The 13,873-nt window shown below is 44.1% G+C and overlaps 1 protein-coding gene across 2 annotated transcripts in view; it reads left to right on the top strand.

Moving 5' to 3' along the window:
* OLFM2 (olfactomedin 2) overlaps nt 1-13,873 on the top strand; it is a 517,336-nt gene that overhangs the window by 502,575 nt on the left and 888 nt on the right. The gene's annotated exons all lie outside the window — the stretch shown is intronic.

The raw sequence follows: 13,873 nt of genomic DNA, 5'->3' as shown, positions 1-13,873 counted from the left end.
AGATCTTATATACTGGAGGCGAGGGGTCAGATGGTATACACTGGGGGTATGAGGGCCAAATCTTATATACTGGAGGCGAGGGGTCAGATGGTATACACCAGGGAGTGAGGGGCCAGATGGTATACACTGGGGGTATGAGGGCCAGATCTGATATACTGGGGTCGAGGGGTCAGATGGTATACACCAGGGAGTGAGGGGTCAGATGGTATACACTGGGGGTATGAGGGCCAGATCTTATATACTGGGGGCGAGGGGTCAGATGGTATACACCAGGGAGGGAGGGGTCAGATGGTATACACTGGGGGTATGAGGGCCAGATCTTATATACTGGAGGCGAGGGGTCAGATGGTATACACCAGGGAGTGAGGGGCCAGATGGTATACACTGGGGGTATGAGGGCCAGATCTTATATACTGGGGGCGAGGGGTCAGATGGTATACACCAGGGAGGGAGGGGTCAGATGGTATACACTGGGGGTATGAGGGCCAGATCTTATATACTGGAGGCGAGGGGTCAGATGGTATACACCAGGGAGTGAGGGGCCAGATGGTATACACTGGGGGTATGAGGGCCAGATCTTATATACTGGGGGCGAGGGGTCAGATGGTATACACCAGGGAGGGAGGGGTCAGATGGTATACACTGGGGGTATGAGGGCCAGATCTTATATACTGGAGGCGAGGGGTCAGATGGTATACACCAGGGAGTGAGGGGCCAGATGGTATACACTGGGGGTATGAGGGCCAGATCTTATATACTGGGGGCGAGGGGTCAGATGGTATACACCAGGGAGGGAGGGGTCAGATGGTATACACTGGGGGTATGAGGGCCAGATCTTATATACTGGGGGCGAGGGGTCAGATGTTATACACCAGGGAGTGAGGGGCCAGATGGTATACACTGGGGGTATGAGGGCCAGATCTTATATACTGGAGGCGAGGGGTCAGATGGTATACACCAGGGAGTGAGGGGCCAGATGGTATACACTGGGGGTATGAGGGCCAGATCTGATATACTGGGGTCGAGGGGTCAGATGGTATACACCAGGGAGTGAGGGGCCAGATGGTATACACTGGGGGTATGAGGGCCAGATCTAATATACTGGTGGCGAGGGGTCAGATGTTATACACCAGGGAGGGAGGGGGCAGATGGTATACACTGGGGGTATGAGGGCCAGATCTAATATACTGGTGGCGAGGGGTCAGATGTTATACACCAGGGAGGGAGGGGGCAGATGGTATACACTGGGGGTATGAGGGCCAGATCTTATATACTGGGATGGAGGGGTCAGATGTTATACACCAGGGAGTAAGGGGCTAGATGGTATACACTGGGGGCATGAGGGCCAGATCTGATATACTGGGGAGTGAGGGGTCAGATGGTATACACTGGGAGTATGAGGGCCAGATCTTATATACTGGGGGCGAGGGGTCAGATGTTATACACCAGGGAGTGAGGGGTCAGATGGTATACACTGGGAGTATGAGGGCCAAATCTTATATACTGGGGTCGAGGGGTCAGATGTTATACACCAGGGAGTGAGGGGTCAGATGGTATACACTGGGAGTATGAGGGCCAGATCTTATATACTGGGGGCGAGGGGTCAGATGTTATACACCAGGGAGTGAGGGGTCAGATGGTATACACTGGGAGTATGAGGGCCAGATCTTATATACTGGGGGCGAGGGGTCAGATGTTATACACCAGGGAGTGAGGGGTCAGATGGTATACACTGGGAGTATGAGGGCCAGATCTTATATACTGGGGGCGAGGGGTCAGATGTTATACACCAGGGAGTGAGGGGCCAGATGGTATACACTGGGAGTATGAGGGCCAAATCTTATATACTGGGGTCGAGGGGTCAGATGTTATACACCAGGGAGTGAGGGGTCAGATGGTATACACTGAGGGTATGAGGGCCAGATCTTATATACTGGGGGCGAGGGGTCAGATGTTATACACCAGGGAGCGAGGGGGGAAGATGGTATATACTGGGGGTATGAGGGCCAGATCTTATATACTGGGGCGAGGGGTCAGATGGTATACACCAGGGAGCAAGGGGGCAGATGGTATACACTGGGGGTATGAGGGCCAGATCTTATATACTGGGGCGAGGGGTCAGATGGTATACACCAGGGAGCAAGGGGGCAGATGGTATACACCAGGGAGTGAGGGGCCAGATGGTATACACTGGGGGTATGAGGACCAGATCTGATATACTGGGGTCAAGGGGTCAGATGTTATATACCAGGGAGTGAGGGGCCAGATGGTATACACTGGGGGTATGAGGACCAGATCTGATATACTGGGGGCGAGGGGTCAGATGTTATATACCAGGGAGTGAGGGGCCAGATGGTATATACTGGGGGTATGAGAGCCAGATCTTATATACTGGGGGTGAGGGGTCAGATGTTATACACCAGGGAGCGAGGGGCCAGATGGTATACACTGGGGGTATGTGGGCCAGATCTGATATACTGGGGTCGAGGGGTCAGATGGTATACACCAGGGAGTGAGGGGCCAGATGGTATACACTGGGGGTATGAGGGCCAGATCTTATATACTGGGGGCGAGGGGTCAGATGGTATACACCAGGGAGCGAGGGGCCAGATGGTATATACTGGGGGTATGAGAGCCAGATCTTATATACTGGGGGTGAGGGGTCAGATGTTATACACCAGGGAGTGAGGGGCCAGATGGTATACACTGGGGGTATGAGGGCCAGATCTTATATACTGGGGTCGAGGGGTCAGATGTTATATACCAGGGAGCGAGGGGCCAGATGGTATACACTGGGGGTATGAGGGCCAGATCTGATATACTGGAGGCGAGGGGTCAGATGTTATACACCAGGGAGCGAGGGGGGAAGATGGTATACACTGGGGGTATGAGGGCCAGATCTGATATACTGGGGGCGAGGGGTCAGATGGTATACACCAGGGAGTGAGGGGCCAGATGGTATACACTGGGAGTATGAGGGCCAGATCTTATATACTGGGGGCGAGGGGTCAGATGTTATACACCAGGGAGCGAAGGGCCAGATGGTATACACTGGGGGTATGAGGGCCAGATCTGATATACTGGGGTCGAGGGGTCAGATGGTATACACCAGGGAGTGAGGGGCCAGATGGTATACACTGGGGGTATGAGGGCCAGATCTTATATACTGGGGGCGAGGGGTCAGATGGTATACACCAGGGAGTGAGGGGTCAGATGGTATACACTGGGGGTATGAGGGCCAGATCTGATATACTGGGGTCGAGGGGTCAGATGTTATACACCAGGGAGCAAGGGGGCAGATGGTATACACTGGGGGTATGAGGGCCAGATCTGATATACTGGGGGCGAGGGGTCAGATGGTATACACTGGGGGTATGAGGGCCAAATCTTATATACTGGAGGCGAGGGGTCAGATGGTATACACCAGGGAGTGAGGGGCCAGATGGTATACACTGGGGGTATGAGGGCCAGATCTGATATACTGGGGTCGAGGGGTCAGATGGTATACACTGGGGGTATGAGGGCCAGATCTGATATACTGGGGTCGAGGGGTCAGATGGTATACACTGGGGGTATGAGGGCCAGATCTTATATACTGGTGGCGAGGGGTCAGATGTTATACACCAGGGAGGGAGGGGGCAGATGGTATACACTGGGGGTATGAGGGCCAGATCTTATATACTGGGATGGAGGGGTCAGATGTTATACACCAGGGAGTAAGGGGCTAGATGGTATACACTGGGGGCATGAGGGCCAGATCTTATGTAGTGGGGGGCGAGGGGCCAGATGGTATACACTGGGGGCATGAGGGCCAGATCTGATATACTGGGGTCGAGGGGTCAGATGGTATACACTGGGGGTATGAGGGCCAGATCTTATATACTGGGGGCGAGGGGTCAGATGTTATACACCAGGGAGGGAGGGGGCAGATGGTATACACTGGGGGTATGAGGGCCAGATCTTATATACTGGGATGGAGGGGTCAGATGTTATACACCAGGGAGTAAGGGGCTAGATGGTATACACTGGGGGCATGAGGGCCAGATCTTATATACTGGGGTCAAGGGGTCAGATGTTATACACCTGTGGAAATGCTGCTAAATGAAAAAGCTGGATTCAATGATTAAGACGTGGGGCCCAAGAGTTTTGCTCATTTCGTGTATATAGTTGTTTAGATCATACTTTAAGGGATTTTTCAGTCATTTACTTTTATAGCATACAGCTAGGATGTGCCATAACAGTACAAATAACAGTCTGATCTCTGTGACTCCTTTCGGAAGACTTACAGAGAATCTGTCAGCAGGTTTTTGCTATGTGATCTGAGAGCAGTATGGTGAAAGGGCAGAGGCCCTGATTTCAGTAATATGTCACTTGCTGATCTGCATGCTGGCATTTTAATTCAATAGCTGTTTTCTCTGCTGCAGATTTATCAGTGCTCAGAATGCTTTGTCCTGTATAACTCCGCCCACACTACGGATTGGCAGATTTCTGTGTGCACAGTGTACGGTGACAGAAAGCTGCCAATCAGTGGTGGGGGGGCGTAGTTATACATAACAAGTTGACTAGGAGGCACAAGACACCTAGTCCTGTAGTGATAATCTCCTGCTGATAAAATGCTGATTTTATTAAAGCAGCAACACACATCCTAGTAAGTGACACATCGCTGGAATCCGGGACTCAGCCTTTACATCATTCTGCTCTCAGATTAAATATGGAAAACAGCTGACGGATTCCCTTTAAGTGGCCAAAGATCTGTAGCGATCACCAGCTATCCAAAGATAAGTGCCAAATTCCTGACTTGTGCAGGTGTGCATAGGCTGAAAATTGTTTCCATCACTCTCTTACAAAAATGTTCATCTTTCGGACTGCCCGCAGTATTAAAGCAGCAGTCTGCATATTACTTTGTAAAGACTTGTTAGAATGTACTCATGGAATCGGAGACAACTATTTCTTCTATCCCTGATCTCTGAACGAGTGCTATGTATGAGGTTTAGCAGGCAACTGTCGCGGTTCTTCCTCCCGCCCCACTGATCATCTGGTCGCTCGGTATCGAAAGGTGCAGGAGCTGCTAGTTCTTAGCAGACCCATCTCAGCTCTACTGAGTATATAGGAGGCTGAACTTGTCCCAGAACTGGATCTAATGTTTCAGACCCTAGAACCAACTACGAGGCCGAAAAACATCTCAATAAACCTCATCTGCAATATTGTTTAGGTTTTACATCTTCTGGTTACATTTCCTATAGTAAGTCCTACAGAAAAGACCAACACTTCTGTTCTAGTTTTTTTGTTTTTATGGCTCATCCGTTGTATGTGAAGACTCTTGGTCTTTCTTCCTCGCTGTATCAACTTCTAGCCTACATCATATTTCACACTTTCTGCCAAATAAGGCTGGTTTCACATTTGCGTTTTTTGCCACTGCGTTTTAGTGCAAAAAAACGCATGCGTTTTTTCCCTATATTTAACATTAAAAACGCATGCGGTTTTTTTTTTTTTTAGCCTTTGGCCGCGTTTGACGATGCATGCGTCATTTCTATGCTTGCGTTTTGTTGCGGAAATGCAACATGTAGTAATTTCTAGAGGCGTTTTTTTGCCGCAAAAAAACGCATACTTTTTTTAGGCAAAAAAACGTATTGCTGTCTATGTAAACGCATGCGTTTTTAAGCACATGCGTTTGGTTGCGTTTTTTTACCCCTGTGTTTCCATAGAGAAAAACAAGTCTACACACTGATAAGCCACCCCCCACCATCAAGGTGATGAAGGGATCCAAACCCTAACCCTAACCCTAGCCCTAACACTAGCCCTAACCCTAACCCTAAAGGGATCCAAACCCTAACCCTAAAGGGATCCAAACCCTAACCCTAACCCTAGGGATCCAAACCCTAACCCTGACCCTAACCCTAGGGATCCAAACCCTAACCCTAACCCTAATCCTAGGGATCCAAACCCTAACCCTAACCCTAGGGATACAAACCCTAACCCTAGGGATACAAACCCTAACCCTAACCCTAGGGATACAAACCCTAACCATAACCCTAGGGATCCAAACCCTAACCCTAACCCTAACCCTAGGGATCCAAACCCTAACCCTAGCCCTAGCCATTTCTATTTATAGTGGGTTTTCTAGTTGATTTTTATGATTGGCAGCTGTCACACACTAAAGACGCGTTTTATTCCAAAAAATATTTTTTGCGTTACCACATTTTGAGAGCTACAATTTTTCCATTTTTTGGTCCACAGTCATGTCACACGCCCTCTGTAGTCCCATTGGCGGTGTCTGGATCTTGATTTTTCTCTTGTGAAATTTCTCATCATGCGTACCAAAAACGCAAACACAGGAAAAACGCATGTAAACGCGTAAAAACGCCGCGTTTTTTTTAACCGCATGCGAAAACGCATGCGTCTAAAAAACACAGCGTTTGTACGCATTTACATGCGTTTTTTTCACCACCTGCATTTGCGTTTTAAACGCTGCGTTTTTAAATGCAAATGTGAAACTAGCCTAACTGATCCATGTTGACAAATGTCGCCTACTGGTGAGATACAGTAGCCATGGATCATTGTGGTTCCTGTTATTTCTACTTTGCAGATGTCTTTGTAGAATGTCCCTGGCACTGAATCAATACCATCACTGTCAAACTACATTGCTTTTGGCCAGAAGTTGTTTTCTGTTGCCCAATTACTAGTCACAGTTCATTGACAGAGGACGATAGACATTACAAATGGTGGAATATCATATGGCACCTGCAATCAAGTGACGAAAAGGGAAAGCAATAAATTAATAGGTAACTATGGTAGGGAATCTGTCTTCTGACTCATGATGTATGACCACGGGCAGCATGAATCAGACACTGGCTGGGTTATTGAAGCCGTGTACATTTTACTCTGAAGCTCTCCAACTTTGCAAAGAAAGCGTACTTTGTGAAGTCCTCAAGTGATGGTTCCTCTTGAATGACTAGTCCAAGAGGTCGGTCTCTGGTGGCTTCTCCTGACTCTGCTCTCTTAGACGGACAGCTCTCTCCCTAAATGTGATTCTCGAGAGAGAAACCTGTCGGTCAAAGGGGCAGGGGAGGAGAGAACCCACAGGGGACCAGCCTCCAACAATTTTTCTTAGTATCATAGAGCCTTGCCGACCTTTTAAATGATGTTTTCTCTGAAACGCTGCAGAAATTCTAATGATGTCAAACAATATACAAGGATGCAGTAACTCATCCAGACTTTGATCAATGCTGCCAGTGATGACAGGCTTCCTTACTCAATGAAGTTTTGTTAAAAAAAAAATCTAAATTTGGTTTATTCCTATATATATTTTGGGGAAAATTTGGAAAATACGGGAAATAGCTTCTCAATTTTTAATTGGAAGGTGGTAGCAGCTTTTAGTAGCTGGTTGTGAACTAGCTAAGGCAAAAACAGTTAGTAATGGCACCCATAAATTTCTGCCCACTTACTCTGTTCTTACATCCCAATAAAAGCCACAGTAAAGGAGCTTACTAATATATTACACTGATAGTTTCTTATTTTTTTCTGCTGTTGAGTTTCTTACCATGTGCCTGATACAGAAATACTTTGTGATGAAGCATCAGCCAGTGATTACTCATCGTCTTCCTCCGCCATTATTGCACAATGAAGACGAACCCCTTTATCAAGTTCTAGAACATATTGAAATCAGGAGTTGTCTATTTCTATCTTTGGGAATCGGGATAAAAGTGGGCCCTAAAGTCAAGCTTTATTTTAACCCGTTCCATCATCCATCATCTTGGCATGACCTTAAGTTAAGGTGACTCGGTTGACCTTCCGTCGTTGTACCGGCCGAATAGAACAACCACATTTTTAATCTCTTTTAAGTGCTAATACTCTCATTGCTAAATACCGGCGTAACACTATCGATCGGCAGCAGTAACCCAATCCATTCTGCGTGATGGCACCATCAATTGTGCTCAGTAACACTATTGATTGCAACTTGTAATACAATTCATTCTGAGCCGTAATGTGATCAGTCCTGAGTGGAAGTGAAACACCATTGATCCCCGGCATCCATGCCCTGCATCCTAAGTGATAGTTGTATTGAATATTGGTGGGAAATTCCATTACTGCAAAGAGCCTGGGCAATATAATCTAGGGTATTGCTCATTCATTCTGACAAAGCAATAGTTCTTAAGTGGTATTAATACTGATACTAACCTGGGTACTTATGAAATGATACTCATCCTCATTGATCTATGGCATGGTCTAAGACGTTGTTAGCATTTGGCAATATATGAGTTTAAATTGATATTAAAGCAGAAAACCTTCAACGTCTTTCCCACTATTGTTCCAAATAACTCATTTGTATCAGTTGTCAACAGCCCCGGTAGTTTAATGCCAAAAGCTATTTATGTTCCTCTCTCAACACTCCGAGCTCATATATTAACTGCCTGTACTGAAGACAAGAAATAGCTCTTGTATGCGCCACAATGAAATTAAAAATCGCAAGAGCCCAAGCAACATTCTAGTAAGCAGAAACAAATCACGAAAAAAGGTCACTTGAGAACGAAAAAGTAGAGTCTTGATACTCTCTGGTTAGGATTTATCTTCTCTAAGTATTTCAAGGCTGTTGATGGATGGCTAAATGGCAGCCACTCTAAGCGAGGAAGTATGAGTGACGAACCCAGATTGTCCTCTCGACTTTTGGAAAGCCACTCTAAACCTTGACCAACCGGCAGCACAATATAACCTCCGAATTGTAAACCTTTACCAATCAAAGGTCATTTAATAGCCTGATAGGCTGCCATGGACCTCGGCAGTGCGAGTCCTGTTAACACAGAACGATGCACCAGCAAGAATGATGACCTTTTATGCCGCTCAAAAAAATCATTTCACCTGTTGAACAAGTGTTTGCGCTGAAAGATAGTAGTGAAACAAGTATTTTTAAAAATGCTCATTCACGATTATTTTTTTGGCATAAAAGCAGCTTAAAGATTTATAGAAACATTTCTACGAAGATTTTTAATCTGTGTATATGTGTATGAAATTATTATTATTTATTTATATATAGCACCATTGATTCCATGGGGCTGTACATGAGAAGGGGTTGCATACAAATTACCGATATCACTAAGATATGAAATGTAGCATGTATGTATTCATATACTCGCCTACCGCTGCTATTTCCAAAATCCAGCGATGTTCTGCTCCTCTTCTCACTGGCGTCATTGTTCTTCAGACTGTCCAGCTCACTCTATACCCTACGCGTGAGCTAGACTTCTCCTTTACAATGTAAGTCTATGGAGCGTTTGTAACTTTATGGCACAAAGGAGGAAAATATTTCCTAAAAAAAGTCGAGCAAGAAGATTAGCTCTGCTCTTATCTGGCATACAATCTGGTTCTCAGTGGCAGCAAAATCAGGGCAATGTCCACTTCTGAGGTTGTCATCATTCGCCAAGCATCATAGACGTCGCAGGCATTAACTAGGTCCAGCGATGTTATGAGGATAGATACTGGCCATAGACGTAAAGACTGACCTGTAGGACCAAATAATGCAATGGCGGCTGACAGCACTACTGCATAAAGTGGTTGCTCGTCCTAACTCCACCAGACCCAGGTGGAGGAGTACATACCAAAGTTTTGAAGTGAAGGACAGCATCCAATCCAGGTGAAGACAATAAATACTTTATTGTGCCATAAATGCAACGTTTCAACCTCAGGGGGTCTTTGTCAAGCATGCTTGACAAAGACCCCCTGAGGTTGAAACGTTGCATTTATGGCACAATAAAATATTTATTGTCTTCACCTGGATTGGATGCTGTCCTTCACTTCAAAACTTTGACCTGTAGGACCAGACCGGCTTCTGGTCCAGGGCATGAATATGTTTGCTTAACTATATTCCCCATAGTTTGTAAGCTTGCGAGCAGGGCCCTCATTCCTCCTGGTATCTGTTTTGAACTGTATTTCTGTTATGCTGTAATGTCTATTGTCTGTACAAGTCCCCTCTATAATTTGTAAAGCGCTGCGGAATATGTTGGCGCTATATAAATAAAAATTATTATTATTATTATTATTCCCTAATTAAGGAGCTTTAAACCTGTGGCTTAAGAGCCACGGTTCTCGAGCTCGTAATTTGTGGCTCATAGCTGTCTGTCACCTTGCTGCAATAGCGCCAGATCTAGCAAACAGTTATGAAGAGCAGGACTCCAGATGGTGACTTTTGTGAGTAGTCATGCACAGGATATCAGATCTGGATGCACAAATACTGGCCTTGGGGTTGGATAGATGTATTAAGTATGGTAAGTTGGAGATAGGATGATACTACCAGTCAGAGGAGCTGCTTGAAGAAGATGCAATACTAAGCTGGGAGTGTTTGATGTGAGAATACTGAGTTGGGGTAGGGAAGAAACCTTTGGATGTAGGTATAAAGCCTTGGTGTGGTTTCTAAATGAGGGGATTTGATCGTTATATCACTTTTGGGGACTCTTTCTTTACTGTGGGAGGTCAAAGGGGGGTAGTAACTGGATATCAATATTTTGGGTCTCTGGATGAGGTTCAAGAGCTAAATGTGGCAATTTAGAGCGAAAATAAGGGTTATGTTTATTTATTATGTATACTCAGCTCGTTAGTCACTTTGTGACCTGCATGAAAATCATGGGCTATTTCCTGTGTTATTATACTTGATGAAGGGGCCTGATGGGCCCCAAAATGCACAGTTTTAATAAAACCTTTCATACTTATCTCCTTGGCTGTTCCCCTCCTTGCAGTGCTCTTCCAACCCGTATTTTCGCTCTATATCACCAGATCGTATTTCCGGTGCTCACAAGCCCAGGAATCAGCGGGTATATCTGCAGTCATTGGAGTTACCTTACACACGATCTCCAGTGTTGTGCTTGCCTTGCGAAACAGGAATAGGTGACTGCAACAGCCAACACCTGTATTCCACATTTTTGTCTGACCTACACTAGCATTCCTTTCCATTTTTGTCTCTCTTTGCAAAGCTGAATGGGGCTCTCAAGGTACAAAAGAATAGGGAACACTGCCCTAAGGCAAGGAAGGATAGGGACAAAGCTATAGAAGGTGTAACGTTATCATTCCTCCTGTACCCAGGTAACCAAGGAGGTCCAAAGACCCTTCATCCAAATAAGAGACTATAAAATGCCATATGGCGGCTTGCTGTCCCTGTTGCATTTTTTTTTGTATAGTACCCAGGGTACTTCAGGTTAGGTATTGTTTCCTCTACCGCAAACATATCAAAACCATTTTGCTAAAAAAAGATGTGCGGGAGATCTTCTGAACCTCATATTTAGTTGTCAATCTCATCCATTGCTGTGGCATCCAATTAATGAACTAGAAGATTATAGAGAACTGTGGTCTTGGTCCCATTTTGATTGAGTTGTGCTTGAACCTGGCATGTGAATCATGCCAACAAATATCCAATCATTTTGGCAAGAAATTGCATTCTAACAAGGTATTCCCAGAACCAAAAAGCCTTGCCCTAAAAATGAGCTAGTTTTTGTAATTCTCAACCTTAACCCATCAGAGATGCTTGCCAACTTGTCCTTGTCCTTTAGCCAGATGACATTTCTTTCATTGGCAAAGTTTTCAGTATCCTGAGAGCTGTGACATCTGCAAAAGAGCAAAATATGAGACACAACAAAACAATTTAATAATGTATTACACCAATGCACTCATCTCGGAAAGCCACCTAAATGCCCTTTTTCTCCTCCCACTATAACTCCTCCGGCAATGGCAAATCTAATCAACCATTGCAGTTCTGTTCATGAGGGAAATAAAACAGCCATAAGTATAAAAGATTTTTCTCAGTATGATGAGTTTTACAATGTTGTTTTTGTGACTTAACCATTGCTTGAGAAAAAAAAAGACAAAATACATTTTCTATTAGAAAACTGGCACATGAAGGTTAAAGGGTTTTGTCCTTCTTCATATAAAGGCATTGTCGGAAAGTGCCTGTAGATGGAAGCAATTTTGCAATTAATTTCTTATTAAAGTTTTTAGCCATTCTTGAAATACCATCACTTTTCCTTTATTTAAAGCCTGCTACCTTGAAGACCGACCGCTTCTATTAGATAGCGGGACATGGGCAGTGCTTGCAAACTCTTGCGTTACGTGCTAATCCCGGCCAGCTTCAGCACAGTGTTTACAAGTAGAGATGATCGAATATGTTCGGAAAGCGATAGCCAAATATAAATTCGGCACCAATATGGATGGAATATTCAAATTCGTGATCGGTAACACGAGCATTTTCCTTAGAATCAGAAAAAGTTGGGAACATTCTGTAAAAGTGCAGGAAAATAATTGCATTGCCGCTAAAGTATTTTAAAGTAGATGATAGATAGATAGATAGAATAAAAGCCAGCAATTCATGTGCCGAGTACAGCATAATCACAGCATGACAGGTTAGAGTAGGATAGATAGAATGGATATATACACATATACACACTGAATATATATATATATATATATATATGTCAGTGACACACACACACACACACATATGTATATATATATATATATATATATATATATATACACAACTTTCATATATAAGAAAAAAAAGAGGGCAATTCAGCAGCCGCGTAGTGTAAAATCACAATAGGAGCCGACAGGATAGAAGAGATGGATTACATCAAGTAAATACACAAAGCACACAAAAAATAGGTAGATATATATAGATGTCAGTGACAAATACAATTAGTGCAGTGTGTGCAGCTTACTGTACATATGTATTTAATTAATAAAAGATAATTTTTCTGAAAAAAATATATTTATTTAAAGCATAGGAGCAGCTGATGAATACTCCCATCAGCCGCTCCTGCTCTCACTGTTATTAGCAGCAGCAGGTGTCAGCTGATAGTAGCTGTAGTCCCATCAGTTGACACCTGTGACCGGAGGTAAACTTTATACCTCCGATCACAGCTGTGCACTCACTCACTTTTGACAGCATGGGAACTGTGGCTCTCTGACCGGCGGGGATCATTTCACCACCAATCAGAAGCACTACGTTGATGTTTCCCACGCTGTCACACAGCGTGGGAAACACTGGCTTTTGTGCTGTGTATGTTCGGCTATATTCAAGGATTAACTCGACAATTAAAATCGGCAAATATTGAAAATTCGGCAATCATGAGCCGAACCGAATATTGAAATATTCGCTCATCTCTATTTGCAAGCTACACAGGAGTGGTGGTCAGTTTTCTAGGTAATGAGCTGTAAACAAAAGAAAAGTGTTAATATCTCAAGAATGGCTACAGATTTGAATAAACAGTAAATTGCTAAAGTGCTTGTTTTACAAGCCGAATCTGACAGTATTATCTTTGAAAATGTAAATAACATTTTAAAAAGGGTTTCTCTCACAAAGATGGTGGGAGCAGGAGCATACTTTTTTTTGAACATCTGGTTACAAAAAGTTTTGTTTCTGTAAAGAAATCAATTCATCGCAATGGTATTAGATTGTAAGTATGTATAGAAAAGTGTTTCGATGTACATGAAGCTTTTATCTATTGAGTGATCATTAGAAGACTATTAAAATCTTGTGTTCTGGTTTTGGGTATAAAGATTTGGTCTAACATGGTTCACTGACTTAAGATTTTGTGGAGTTGCCTACTTATTTTATGTTGTGTACCACAAGAGACAACATTCTTATGACCTTGTTATCTAATCCACTTACAATATATGCATTTTTTTTATCTAATCTCAATTATTTTTAATTTAAAAGTACATTTATTTGTTTACAATTATCCATTAAATGCAACCGTTTTGACATTTTCTATCGAGATGACATTGTAAACATTGCGTTCTTATCGCTATTATTCTTTCAAGTACTCTTAATGGAATTGCTGGTATGAGAGCAATACAAAACACAAATAAAATATGTTCTCAGTTCTCTATT

Source organism: Ranitomeya imitator, chromosome 4 (assembly GCF_032444005.1).
Source record: "Ranitomeya imitator isolate aRanImi1 chromosome 4, aRanImi1.pri, whole genome shotgun sequence".
In the NCBI taxonomy this organism is placed as follows: Eukaryota; Metazoa; Chordata; class Amphibia; order Anura; family Dendrobatidae; genus Ranitomeya; species Ranitomeya imitator.
Note: the sequence above shows the minus strand (reverse complement) of the source record. Positions and strands in the feature narration are given on the sequence as shown.